This window comes from Mustela erminea, chromosome 5 (assembly GCF_009829155.1).
Source record: "Mustela erminea isolate mMusErm1 chromosome 5, mMusErm1.Pri, whole genome shotgun sequence".
Taxonomy (NCBI): Eukaryota; Metazoa; Chordata; class Mammalia; order Carnivora; family Mustelidae; genus Mustela; species Mustela erminea.
This window is the reverse complement of record NC_045618.1, coordinates 137,338,544-137,349,652: the sequence shown is the minus strand read 5'-3', so window position 1 is coordinate 137,349,652 and position 11,109 is coordinate 137,338,544.

Genomic DNA, 11,109 nt, shown 5'->3' with positions numbered 1-11,109 from the left:
CTACCCTCTCTGTCTCAGCGGCTGGGGCGCTAGGACCCTTCTGGTCTCAGGGCCCATGATGAGACGGAGTGGGGACCCTTCACACCCTCATCACTAGGCAGGATTCAGCCAAACGTTCTCGGAAGTGTAGGAAACCGGTGTGCCCTCACAGCAAAGCACCAGCTCTTCCTTTAAGAAACTGACAGTTCATGCTGGGGTTTTGAAGCACTGAGCTGTTGCAAAGGGCCGAGCAATATCGCACTCAGTTTTACCCAGCATTTCCCAAACCAGATCTGGACAAGCTGTGCATTTTCTCATGAGACCTAGAAACAAACTACAAGACCATGAGAATGGTGGTTGGAGAGTGGCCTCCTAGCCACTCACTGAGATACTCGCTGTAGCCCTTGAGTGACCCAGGAAGAGCCAGGACCAGGCCTCTCTACACCTGGTCATGGCTTCCCAGCCACCTGCACTTCCCTTCCATCTTCTTTGCCATGCCCTCGATCAACTCACTTGCTCCGCTGAGGTACTTGAGGTCTTTGCTGCTCCAAGTGTGGCCTGTGAAGCAGCTGCCATGGCTCCCTCCAGGGGTTTGTCAGAAACAGAGGGGGTGGGGACCGTCCCATACCTCCTGACTCAGGGTCTTTAGTTTAACAAGACCCCAGGGGATTCACGAGCACATTGAAGACTGGGGACCCCGCCCTGAGCTCCAGGCAAGTCCCGCTGTGTCTGGGTCCATCTCGAGACCCCCAGCCGTTACAGATCACCAAGGGCTGTCTTGCAGTGCGCCTTCTAGACAGCCTTCATTCTGTGTGGGCACATGATGCGCCAGACGGCTCTTCACCGAGGTGGGGCAGGGAGGGGAAGGGGCAGGGGAGGGGAGAGAGGAGCTGGGGGGACTCTGAGGAGACTGCTGGCTCACTGGGCCGTGGAGACAGGAAGGCCAAGGTAGCTGCAGTCTCGGCACTCAGTCTCACTGCGGCCATGACCCCGGACAGCCACAGTCGCCCCCCTATCCCCAATGGGCAGAGCCCCTGCGTGCTTTTCAGGTGCAGACACGGAAAGGTGAGCCAGGAGGAAAATAGGAAACTCTGGCTCCCAGCCCTGCCCGGAGGCCACCCTCTGGCAGGGACATGGGGCAAGGCTACATGTGGGGCCCAAGAGAGACCGACAGACAGACAGCCTCCTAGAGGGCAGGGCCCAGTGGCAGGCCGGTCTGACAGGCAGCAGCCCAGCCTGAGGGCGAGCTTCAGCTGTGGGTCCCATCCTTGCTCTTTAGAGACTGAATGACTTGGGGAAAATCACTTACCTCCTGGGTTCTCCATATTGTCTCCATGAGAAGTGGGCCATGGTGGCCGCCAGCTCCCAGAACCACTGTGAGGACCGAATGGAACCACCTTATGAAGTGCCTGACACAGGTCTGTTCACCGAAGGCACCCAGGAGACGCAGCTAACACGGGTTTTATTATATTAACCTACAAGCAGCGAGCTTGCTGGCCAGGACCATTCCTGAGGTCAGAGGATTTCAGCTCTGTTCTCCCCTCTCGTGGCCCTGAGTAGCAGGAGGAGGTTGTATTTTCCAAAATTCACTTTATCTGGGGCCAGTCAGCTGGAGCAGTTCCTGCCTTCCATGGGCATGCCAGATATATTCAGTTACCGCGCAGGAATCGCGGGCATTTCTCTGCAAAGCATCGCCATGAAGATCTCCAGGGTAAGTTAGACGATCTCCAGGGTAAGTTAGACGCCCCAGGTGTCTGGGCCATTTATAACGTCCTTTCAGACTGCACCCAGGGGCCCCAGCACTGCTGTGTCTGTGCCGTGCCCTGGACCACACAGGGCTCCCCAGCTGGTGGGGAAGTCAAACATGGAAATGGTTGAGCTACAACCCCCCAGTGGTGTCCCGACGACAGCTGCTGGGAGGAGAGGGCTGAGCCTCATTTGGGAGCGAGGGGCAATGCCCTCTTTCCCAAGCTCGCCACGAAGCAAGAGCTCCTGCTCTGGGGAGCTGGGAGGGGTTGTGGAGAGCACGAGGCCAGGTGTGTTTCCGCAATCCTGACCCCTTCCAGGAGGACAGGGGAGTCCCCTCGTGGTTCCATAAGAATCCAGAGGAGAGCCCCCTGGACTGAGTCCAGAAGTCCTAACACCACTGTGGGATCTTTGGGGAATAGAAAGGGGAATTGAGTGGAAATACTAACCAACTTCTGGAGGAAGGTGAGTAGTGGTATGGGGGGTGGGAGTGGGGGGCAGACAGGATGGGGAGTGGTCCACGGTGAGCTGGATCTGGCGTCAGAGGGGTCCTGCAAGCCAGTCTAAGATGCTGGGACCGACGCCCTGTGAACTGGAGGAAGAGGGCCACCAGGAGCTCTAAGGACGGGTTTGCATCTGAGCTCCCAGGAGCTCAGGCCGATGTCCTAAGGAAAAAGATTGCCTGAGGGTCCGAGGGTGGCAGAGAGAAGAAGTTACCCAGTGACAACATAGACAGGTCTCAGGGAGAGGCAAGGTGGACTATGAGCAGAAGAGGCATTTAGAGGTGGAAATGCCAGGACTCACAGTCTCGGGGTGAGGAGCCAAGACAAAGGACAGCGGCTCTCTGAGAGGCAAGGGGAAAGCAAAGTGAGGCCAGAGCGCCTTGTGAGCTCACGCAGTGGAGGGACTGAGAGGACCCTGCCGTAGAGGAGGGACTGTGCAAAGCAGGACCGAGAGCCCTCCAACCAAGGGCGCCGAACCCGATGGAGAGAGGCAGCATCCTTGATCCCTTTGGTTGAGGACACGGTCTTCGCCAGGGTCAGGACATGCCAGGTCATGCATGTCGTCTGGAGGGAAGCGGGAGTCGATTGCAAGTATCCCGCCACAGGGCACAGCCTCTCCACCTGACCTTCCTCCCTGGCAGACAGAGGGTCTGCGCTCAGACTGAGAAGCAGTGTGGCCACTTGGGGAGGAGGAGCAGCTCCCACTTGGCTCAGCGCTCTGAACCTTGGTCCCCACAGGCTCTGCACAGAGCAGAGAGCTGACCATGGATGAGGCAGGAGCAGAGGCAGAAGATACCTCGGCCTTCCGGTTCCTCCCCAGATCGTATGTTCCCCCCTTTCACTTCAACCGACCTTTCCTGCTGTTAATGTTTGAAGAAGGCAGCGGCAACCTTCTGTTCATGGGGAAGGTGATGAACCCCATGGCAAAGTCATAGTCAGGTGACCGGAGGAGCTACCTCCCCTCCCCCTCTACCACCCCAGGCTCCTGAAGAGAAAGGAAGCCAAGAGTGACATTTACTGACCACAGAGCTCATAGGTCTATCTTCTGGTCTCTGCACAAAACCCCTCCCAGTCATTATCCCCATTGTACAGATTAGCACACCAAGGTCCACAACAGGTGCACGATCACGAGCCAGACTCACTGGCCCAACACCAACGTTCCTGGAAGGATCTGCAGACTCGGATCCCTCTCATGACCTTCTGGCAGCTTCACATCCCTTGCTGGTCCTGGACTTCTTCCTCTGCCTGCCGTCCTCTCATGCCCTTGATGCTGGACAGTGGCGGACCTGTGTTCCTTTGGAGAATTGACTCAATAAAGCAGCAAATGACAGCCTTTGTGTGGGTGTTTTGGTGCCGCTGGGCCAGCGGGCCCCCAGCCCCTGTATGAGTGGGGAGCCCACTGGCCTGGGCACTATTTGTGTGACATAGAGGGTAGGACTGTCTTACCATCACAAGGGTCCATCTGGGTTCACGGTCCCTCCACAAGTCATTGCACAGATACTGTCCCTGTCCAGCTACCTCACCACAGTCTCATGTCCTCCCTCTGACACCGTCTCCTTTCTCTCCATCAGGTCCCGTTTGGCACCCAACCCCAATAATCCTTCAACCCACTGGGGTACACAAGCCATTGAGCTTACCAGTTTCCAGCTCCCTCTCTTCCTCCAGCCCTTGCTTCCCCCTTGCCGTGTTTAAATTCCATGACCACTGGACCCTCAGCTCCCTTGCCTTCTCCCTCTTTATCATGCCTGCCTGGCAAAAACCTTCCAATTCTCCCCCTGCTCTCAGCCTACATGGGAACGCCTGACTATAGCTAGGAAAAAAAAAACAACAACAACACATTGATGGGCCTCATCTTAAATCCATGATCACTAACCTCAAAAGTGGCCTTGATCCTGGAAACAATCACTCTCCACTCGTAGGTCTTTTATGCTCCCACTGACTTAAGTAAATACTCCATGACTGGGCTTTCATCTTCTCCTCCAAGCTTCTGGCCCCAGTGCACCCTCTGTTGATGACCTCACTTCCTTTTTCACTAGCAAAATATAGGCAATAACCACCTGCCCACCACTAGCAGCTCTGCGCATACCTCTGCCTCCCTTCCTGTTACAGTGGAGCACCTGGTCGTGGTCCTAGCTGAGGCTCCCCTTTACCTATGTCACTGGTCGTATTATATCTCACCCTCTCAAGGACACCGCACCAGCAATCCTGCCCCACATGCCCCCAATCACAAACCCTCCCTATCTACTACCCTTGTTCTATCAGGATACAAACCTGCTCTTCTTTCTACCATAAGATGGATGGATGGATGGATGGGTTGGGTATAAGTATATAGACACCCACAATGCTGATAGATACAGACACAAATATAGATAGAGGTAGAAAGAGAGATAAATATAATCATTTCCTCCTCCATAGATGCACCACTGCAGTCAACCAACATAGTGGAGTACCAACAAAAAAGACTATTGATACATACTACAACATAGATAAATGTCAAAAACAATATGTTAAGTGAAAGAAGCCAGACCAAAAAGACTACAGGTTTTGTGATTCCATTTATACAAATCATCCAGAAAAGGAAAAATCATGGAGCCATAAAGCAGATCAATGATTGCCAACACCTGGATATATGAGCAGGAATGGACCGCAAAAGGTTTCATGGGATGTGTGTGTGTGTGTGTGTGTGTGTGTGTGTGTGCGCGCAATGGAAGTACTTCAAAACTGATGATTGCTCTAACTCTAAATTTACTAAAAATCATTCACTCATACACTGGCAATAAGTGAGTTTTATGGTATAGAAATTATATCTCAATAAAGCTGTTTTAAACAACCCTCTACAGATACATGAAACTGCATTGAGGAGGAAATTTTAAATGCATATGTTAGCATATATGCTAAAATAATGATGCAGTCACCATCATCTGAAGACATTAAAAAAAGAACCACAAATCAAATAAAACAATGTAGAAGAAATAACAAACACAACACAAGTTAATGAAATAGAAAGCAACATAAGACAGATTAAGAAAATCCAAAATCGTTTCTTTTATATACATTAACATTAACAATATACAATAACATTAACAATATACAATAACATTAACGGTTCTTTGGGTATACAATGGCTATTGGTGAGACTGATCAGGAAAAACAGAAAAGAAGCAAAATAACCAAGGTCAGAATTGAAAAATGGATCATTGCTGTGCATCAGGAACATGCTTAAAAAAAGAGTATGAGTATGTTATAAAAACTGTTATATACATAAATTTTCAAAGCTAGAGTAAATGGACAATTTTTTAAAGTCTTGCTTGAATAAATGGGAAGTCTGAATAGTTCCCTAACTGAAAGGAATTAAATCCATGTGTAAAACATTTCTCACAAAGAAAACGCTAAGCCCATGAGGCGCCTGGGTGGCTCAGTGGGTTAAAGCCTCTGCCTTTGGCTCAGGTCATGATCCCAGGGTCCTGGGATCGAGCCCCACATCGGGCTCTCTGCTCAGCGGGGAACCTGCTTCCTCCTCTCTGTCTGCCTCTCTGCCTACTTGTGATCTCTGTCTGTTAAATAAATAAAATCTTTAAAAAAAAAAAAAAAAAGAAAGAAAACGCTAAGCCCAAATGATTTCTCCAGCAGATTCTGCCAAACATTTCAGGAAACAACATCGTCAAATTTACACACCTTTTGTCCAGATTTTAGAGAGAGAGAGTACATCTCCCAAATCGTTCAGTGACGCTGGTATGACACTGAGACCCAGAAGCGGACCAGAACAGTAGTCGAGGGGCACCTCGCGACGGCTGTGTGCGACACGTCGCACTGATCATCCTCACTCATCAACACGATAACCCTCTCAGGTGAGCAACTCTTTACCTCACTTAACGGACCAGAAAATTGAGGTCTGCAGGCAGTCAGGGATTTGTCAAAGTCACATAATGAGTAATTGCTGGAGTGACACTGGGGACAGGTCAGATGAATTCCAAAGGCCCTGGCAGTTTCTCTTATTGTTTCAATGCTAATCTCCTGCCTCCTCTGACCTCAGGGAAGGTGGGAGGTCAGGAAGCTGAGTCTCTGAGAAGTAGGGTGACTGGTCCAAGGTCACAGAACAAGCTGGTGACAGAACAAGGGGCAGGCTGGGAATGTGCCCCAGGGCCCCCCCCCCCCGCAAGGGACCTGCAGAACCAGCCCTCAGCATCCCCTGCTGCTCCTGCGAGCTTTTCAAGCTACTCTCAAGTAGGCCACACGTGAACCGCTAGGGGGTGTTCCCAGCACCAGTCCACACCAGGCCAACCTCCTGGGCCCAGCAATCTGTGGGATCAAGACTGGAGTGCCCACAAGCCTGGTCTGCTGTGGGACCGCGCAGGGAAGGAACGCATGAAGCTGGAGGCAGCTGAACTCTGTGGTGAGGACTTAGGTGAAGCCACCTAGGTTCAAATTCTGACTCCTGCACGTGGTGGCCTGACTACAGGTGCGCCCTCCAACCTCTCTGCCAGTAGCCCGAGCTGGCAAATGGGAATATCACTAATCATGAGTATTTCTATGCCTTGGAATCCATCGGACGCTGTTCTGTGCTCTCTCCATGCTACTTCATGCATTCTTTCCAACAGTCTAACTGATTTTAGAGACCAGGATCTCTGCCCCTCCGCTCAGGTAGAGTGAGCTTACGGAAGGTACCGACATCACACCGCTAGGGTCTGGATTGGAACACAGGTCTGTGATCTTGCCGCTGTACTATCCTTTATAATAATACCTACCCTGTGGGCTCTGGTGAGGATCAAACAGATCCAGACACATTACACACCAGAGCCAGCCCCCCCAGCGAGAGCTGTGTAAAGGCTGGCTGCTGTCCTCACTGGGCGCCAGACCCCATGCTTGGTGTTTTACACTCAGCGGTGAAATCAGAGCAGAGCAGGAATTGACAGGTAGAAAATCTAAAGGGAAATAAAAGGGAGCCAGCTGATGCAGCAGCTTACCAATGAATTAAGGGCCACCCCTCTGGGCTGAATTTCTGCCTATCCAGGAGAAGGTGGCCCCAGAGAGGGTGAAAGTCCTGCTTGGTCCAGGAAAAGCCTGAAGGCTGAGCCTACAGGTGGAACAGGTGGGTCCCGCCACGGGGGCCAGCGGGGCTGTAAGACAGGGAGTCAGGCAGTGCCTCTGAGCTACCACAGTCAAAAGCAGGCTCTGGGACCAGCCAGGGCATCTCAGGTTAGCCTGAAAAGCCTGAGGTTTGGCCCATGTCACCTCAACACTGGCCATCAGTACAGGCTGACATCCTGCTTTGCCAACACAGCTCATGATTCCTTGGGTAAACAACCAGCCAGGGCTCAGCAAAGGCCAGCCAAGACTCCTGTCTAGTGAGTCCACCACAAGCCCTTGGGTTGACACGGCCTGTCCCACACCAGGCTGAGGTCCTGTTTGCCTGGAGATGGGATTCCAGGCAGCACTGCCTTATCCACAAAGCTACAGAAGTTAGAAGGCCCTGAGCAGTCCTGCCAGTTCCAGCCTTAGTGGTTGGCAGTGTTGGACAAGAGGAACCCAAGCTACACATCTGTGATGGGGTGATTTCAGTAGGGGGAGATGGTCATTCTTAGAGGACCCCAGCCTGAAGCTACTTCTAGGATTTGGGGTGAACCCTGGAAGACCAGCAGCTCTTTCCCAAATGAGACCCAGACGCATCAATGCTGAACCAGACCTCCTGGTAAGCAGGGAATGGGTCTCAGTCATCCGAAGGCCACAAGCCATGGTCTGGTGCACACAGACGAGTGGTTCAGGGAACACATGACTAGCAAATGGACATCTGACTCGAAAGTGCCTAAGAGAAATGTTCGTTTAGAAAATTGGTTTTCTTCACTAAGGGGCTCAGGTTTATGGTTAAAGACAATGTTTTCTTGTCAGTCATTAATAGTAGCCAGTCCTTGGTAGGCACCAGTCACTAAGGAGATAAAATAACAGTTTCAGCTCTGACTCTCCTAATACAGGTCTGACCATGCTCTCGGGGCTGTGCTAGGCTCACAGAGGCGTCCAGCCTTCACCGCATATGATACATATGTACATGTATTTCCAGAATGCTTTCAGGTCCACTTTCTATACCATGACCCTTTACTCTTAAATACTTCCATGTCTATTTTCTAAGCATTAGGGGTACTATTTTTCAGTAAAGCTCTCAACTTCAGGAAAGTCACCACTCCTATAAAACTTTTCCTCTAACATACTGTTCATATTCTAATCTTGTTGATCATCTCAGTAACATCCTTCGTAGCACGCATTCCCACAGTTAGGGAGGATACTTTGAGGAAACCATCAGGGATGACTTGCTGGTCTTTCTGGTGTCACCCCAAACGCAGGGAGAAGCTTCTTGATGAATCACTACTTCTGCCTCTGGAATCACACAGTTGCAGATGCTATGGCTCTTCAGTCTCCTCCAAGAGGTAACACGTTTCGTCCTTCATGAGATGGACACTTTAACAAATGCAACCCTTCTTGTCACTAAATGGCCCAGACATACGGGAAAAGATGAACTTGATGCCCACTTCACACCATACACGCAAATCAGATCTAGATAGACTGCAGATCTAAATGTGAAAAATATGGCAATCAAAGCTTCTAAAAAGAAAATACAGGAAGATAGGTTTCACGACATCAGGGGAGGCAAAGATCTCGAAACTGGACAGAAGCAGCACTGACTGCAGAGTTAACAGGAGAATTGGGCTCCGCTGGAACCCTGCACTCTGTTCACCAAAAGATTCCATACCAACAACAAAAAGTCAGGCACACACTTAGAGAAGCTTTTTCGCGATTTATTTACCTCTCTTGCTGGCACTCCTACCAATTAATAAGAAAAAGACAATCTGACAGAAACAGTCACTTCTCTTCCATCTTACTTAAATAAGGTACTTCTCAAAAGACAAGATCTTCAGCTAAGAGGGAGAAACTGTATTATCTTTTTAACCCAGAAAGTTTAACAAAATGTTTAACATTTTTAACAAAATGTTAAACAAAAATGTTTAAGCTTACCTAGCACCTCCCACAGTTCACTCAAAGTAGTAAGAATAAACCAGACCATATTTATTCCAGTCCGCCTTGAAATCTCATCAGCTACCAGCTCATTTGTCACATTTTCCACACTCATGTTGCTGCAGGTGACAGTGTGGTGAAACTTTCTGCCTCTACGTGGTAAGGGTCCTCTTCCTCCTTCCTATAGCCCAGTCCCCACTTTCCATTAACAACCTCTTCAAGGGTCACAGGTGTCCACTAACTGTCATTATAAGACCTTTCCAACTCCCATTTGGTAGCTGACCCCAGGACTGCTGCCTCATTCCATCTCCATTATGCAGCACCCCACCCACTCCCAGGTACCTAAATCTGTTCTAGGTACTATGCCCTAATAATAAATTACCTAAAATTTTAATAGCTAGAAACAACCATTTAATATGCTCTTGTATTCTGAGAACAGGAATTCAGATGGGGCACGATGGGAGGGGCTTGTCTCTGCCCCCATGATGGCTAGGTCCTTCGCTGAAGGTTTTTCAGTAAAGGGCAACCACCATAATACCAAAAACAGAACAAATATTTTTTGAAACAATAGGAGAAAATTCAATCTTTTCAATGCAAATAAATAAAAGACACACACACAAAAAAATAGATAGTAAATGGAATATATGAAATAAAATGGTTTGTCAGTCCTAATACAATAATAATTAAAAATAAACGTAAAGAGGTTAATTTTGCCAAATAAAAGACAGAGAATGTCACTTGGGATAATAAAAATAAACTCAACTAAATGTTGTAGACGTGAGACACTTTTAAAACAAGAAAGCATAATTTGGAAATGAGAGAATGGGATAGATCAGGCAAGTGTGAACCAAAACAAAGTTAGGAAAACAATCTTCTCAAAGCAGGATTGAAGGCAAAATGTGTCACACGAAACAGAGATAAGAGAAAATTAAGCAATTAAGCAATAGGGCAAGAGGATATAATGATCAAAATATACCTGCTTTAACAGCCTCAAAGTACAGCAACCAAGAACTGGTAAAGATAAGAGGATGAACAATCAGGACTGGAGACCTTGACATTCCCCACTGAGACACAGAAAGCTCAAGTGAATAGAGAATCAGCACAGATGCTGAACAAAAGATTAAGCTCAAGCGATTATACACACACACGTATGGACACACAGTTATGCACACCGAACAGACACTACCCACTGGTTTTTAAGAAAACATGGAACATTCACAAAGATAAAGCACATAGGATTGCAAAAAATCCTCAGTCAGCTCCACACGTTCAATGTCATACACAGGCATCCTTGTTTTACTGTGTTTCCCTCCATCAGGCTGCACAGGTACTGCCTTTTTTCAAATTAAATGTTTCTGGCAGCTCTGCCTGCATCAAGCAAGTCCGTTGGCTCATTTTTCTGACAGCATTTTGTTCTTTTCGTGTCTCGGGGTCATGTTTTGGTATTTCTCACTGTATTTCCAACTTGTTCATTACTATTATATTTGTTACGGTCATCTCTGATCGGTGATTACGACCTGCAGAAAGCTCAGATGATGTTTAGCATTTTTTAGCAATAAAACATTTTTTATTTAAGGTGTATACATTTTTTTTAGACATGATGCTGTCGGACACTTAGGAGATGGCTGTGTAGTATAAACATGACTTTTATATACACTGGGAAGCCAAAAATTTCATTGGAATTACCTTATTGTAAAATGCACTTTATTATGGTGGTCTGGAACCAAAGCAACAGTACCTGTTGGGTGTGCCTTATAGATAACACTTGTAGACCAAAGTGAAATAAAAGTAAATAATATAAGGGGCGCCTGGGTGGCTCAGTCATTAAGCATCTGCTTTTGGCTCAGGACATGATTTTGAGCTCCTGGGATCGAGC